The 3,768-nt window shown below is 35.5% G+C and overlaps 1 long non-coding RNA gene across 3 annotated transcripts in view; it reads right to left on the bottom strand.

The window, feature by feature from the left end:
- Window positions 1-241: 241 nt before the first annotated feature.
- The window catches only part of LOC102010517, a 107,287-nt gene continuing 103,760 nt past the window's right edge, over window positions 242-3,768 (bottom strand). For all 3 annotated transcript variants that reach the window (XR_001231996.1, XR_001231997.1, XR_001231998.1), the window contains one exon: window positions 242-395. This is a non-coding gene — a long non-coding RNA (uncharacterized LOC102010517). The remainder of the gene's footprint in view (window positions 396-3,768) is intronic.

Here is a 3,768-nt window from a genome sequence, read left to right as displayed (position 1 = left end):
AGAATTCCAAGTGTGGAGAATTCTATTGACTAAATCTGAGCAAATCATGAAATTAGGAGAATATTAATTTCTTTGGACCTAAGGTTGTAAATCACATAGCTACGGACATTGGATTGTGGGTTAAAACTAAAATAGGATTTAACTGCATGGAAATTTAATCTTTGTTAATTCTTCCCTGGATTTTGATATTAAAAGGAAATTCACACTAAAATTTGGAATATATCCAGATTGTTGGGTTTTATTTACATTGATTTTTAATTCAATATAGTATTTGAGATGGAAAAAAGAAGAGATGAACTTTCTCAGACAGTGTAGCTGGACATCCAAATGTTGTGATCCATTTTAGAGCATTCTTCTGACAAATCAGAAATAACGAGGAATGGACCCAAGAGTATCTAAAATAGAAAAGGTATTGGCATTAAGCAGTATGAAGATGGAGCAGAGTGGGCTGTACTCATAGACAGTTGCTCTTTGCTTAGGATCGGTTAGTTTTGAATAAAGAACTAACTCATACCTCAACCTTCACCTTTCCTGTGCTTTGAAACTCACTTTCTCTTGAAAGGACATTCTTAACCATTCTCCAATGAAGGCTTCATAAGTTGAGCCAGTTACAGTCCATTTGCCTAGACTGGAGTTACTAAATCTATCTAATAATGGGGCATATGTTACCAATGATATTTCCATCCATTCCCACTACATCCTTTAATGTGAAACTTGATGCATTGTTAATATTTAATTTCTTTATGAATAGTGTCTCTCAATTGGTTCCACACTCAAGGAACAGGATTGCTATCTATTAGCATCTAAAACTTCAATAACACACAGCATAATCTACCCACTTCTGGTGATTCTAGGACATACTTTTGTTATCGGGATTATTTAGTAGTTTTTTTGCAACAAGTAACAGAAAAACTCATCCCAGTTGTTTAAAAGAACAAGCATTTAGTTTTCTTGTATAAATAATAATCTAGAGGTTGGTTGGTATCTAACAACATTTCAGAAGCCCAAACCTATCATTGATCAGAGATCAGAGAACTGCATTTACCTTCCCCACAAAAGTACAGTTATGTCACTCCAGCTCTAAACGTCAGAGTCACAGTCAAGTCATAGAAAAGCGAAAAGCACAGGGGTTATCTTGTTTACTTTTCTTGTTACTGAGACAAAATACTCAACACACAAAGTTAAAGGAGGAAAGATTTACTGTAGCTCACAGTTTGTAGAGGTTTCAGTCCATAGTCAGCTGGCTCCAAGGCAGGATGTCATGGCAGAGAAGGAATGGTCCATGACAAAATAGGGCACCCAGAAGGCAGCAAGCAGCAACCCTCTTCCTACTCCTTATATCTAATCCCTAAGTGTGGGTAGCACTCACACCAAATGTGAAACAGTCTTAATCCCAGCATCAGGCCATAAATCAATGTGAGCATCACATCCTTGATCCCAGCATCACACACCCTAACTCCAGTCACCTCCAAAAAGCTCCATCTAACACAGTGTGAGGTTTTGGGGGACATTTAATTACAAACCATAATGGAGAAATATTTGTAAGGAACCTATATCTCTGTTATATAGAATGCAAAATTATTTGCAGAAATTTTCCAATAGGTATTTATTTATATTTCATTGGCCTGAACTGTTTCACATGGCCACTTCTCATGGCAAGGAAGGCTGGGAAAATGAGTAATGAGCTTTTCTAGCCATTTTAAGAGACAAATACAATAGGGACTCATAATGCGTGTTGCAATAGCCAATCAGTAGTGTCACCTGCCAACCACAATGTGAACTACGATATGTTCAATACCTCTTGAGGTGATAAAGTATTTTGTCTCCATTTTGGTAAAAATTTATTGTGAATGGTAGTGTTTTTCCCCTGTTATCTCCTTTTCTTCTCTGTGTATTCCCACAGATTTTTAGTCTATTTCCTTACTTTCAATAGCTGTATAACTTAGTGGTAATTTTTTTTAATTTTAAAGAGAGTACAACATAAGACACAAACAAACAAAAAAATAGAACAGTAGGAGCATACCAGTATCACGAACATAAACAAATCAAAGCAAGAACATTCAAAGTGATACGGGATCTCAAGAAAAATTAATACAAATCAACAGTGGTTGTTACATTGCATATTGCTATCCTCAACTACCTTGCGCAGATTATTAGATGTAAGAATGAAAGATTCGTGAAACCATTAGAGAGAATAAGAAAATAATTCCTCAATAAAACATTAGAGATAATACAGAGTTTCACTAGGCAAGATGGTAGGAGGTCATCATTGCAATTCCATTGCACATTGTTACCTTTAAATCAGTTGCTCAGACCACCAGACACAGCATGTAAAGTGTATCAGAACATAAAAAATTGTGAGAATTAACTGTTCATTTCAATACACCATCAGACAACAGCAATGCAGTCATCACAGCTATTCATATATATATTTATGTTTTGTCTTCCGGTTTTCTTACTTCTTCTTTGCCTCATCCCAGTCATTCCTTCCTTTGAGCAATTTCTGTCCCTTTCCCATCATCTATTGCACATTTTGAGTTTTACCTAGTTTTCCAGGTTCCTACACCAAGGAGAAAATATGAAGTTTACTCATCTGGGTTAGATTTATTTCACTTATTAGAATTATCTCTAGTTGCATCCATTTACATACAAAAGCCTCGAGGTTATCTTTTTTAATAGCTGAGTAATATTCCATAGTATAAAAATACCACAGTTCCTCAGTGAATGAGCATCTGGGTTGTTTCCAAGCTTTAGATATAACAAATTGTGCTACTATAAACATGGGTGCATACATATTGCTGTGGTATGATGTCTTTAATTCTTCAGAAGGGGAATAGCTGGGTTAAATGGGACTTCCAATCCTAGTTTTGTTAGGAATCTCTAAATTGATTTCCACAGTGGTTTCACCAATCTGCACTCCCACCAGCAGTGGAGGAGGGTTCATTTCTCCCCACAGCCTCTGCAGCATTTCTTATTGATTGATTTCTTGATGATAGCCATTCTTTTTGGGGTGAGATGGAATCTCAGTTTTGTTTTAATTTCCATTTCTCAAACAACAAATGACATTGAACATTTGTTCATATATTTATTCGCCATAAGTATTTCTTCATTAGAAAACTTTGTATTCATCTCAGATGCCCATTTTTGAATTGGGTCTTTGAATTTGGGAGGCATGATTTTTTTTTTAATTGTTTATATGTCCTAGATAGAAGTACTTTGTCAGAGGGGCAGTTGGGCTAACATTTTTTCCCAATTCATGGGTTTTCTTTTAACTTTATTGTTGATTTCTTCAGATATGCAAAAACTTTTCAATAAGAGGAGAACCAAGTTATTGATTCTTTGAAGTATTTCCCATGCAGTTTGGTTTTTGTTCATGAACTCTCTACCTACCCCAATGTCATCAAGATTTTTACCTACTTTCTCTTCCAGTAAACTTAGTGTTTCTCTTTTAATATTTACATCTTTCATCCATTTTTACTTTCATTTAGTGCATGGTGAAAGGCATGGGTCTAGTTTTAGTCTTTGGCATGTGGAAAGTCAGTTTTTCCAGCACCATTTATTAAAGAGACTATCTTCCTTCCACTGAATATGTTTGGCCTCTTTGTCAGAGATAAGGTGACTGAGTGTGTTTGTAGTCGTATCTGTATCTTCTAATCTGTTCCATTGATCTTTAGGTCTGTTTTTGTGCCAACACCATACTGATTTTATCACAGTAGCTTTGTAATATAATTTTAATTCAGGAATTGTGATGCCTCCTGCCTTTACTTT

This window comes from Chinchilla lanigera, unplaced genomic scaffold (assembly GCF_000276665.1).
Source record: "Chinchilla lanigera isolate Chin_1 unplaced genomic scaffold, ChiLan1.0 scaffold00129, whole genome shotgun sequence".
Classification (NCBI taxonomy): Eukaryota; Metazoa; Chordata; class Mammalia; order Rodentia; family Chinchillidae; genus Chinchilla; species Chinchilla lanigera.
Note: the sequence above shows the minus strand (reverse complement) of the source record. Positions and strands in the feature narration are given on the sequence as shown.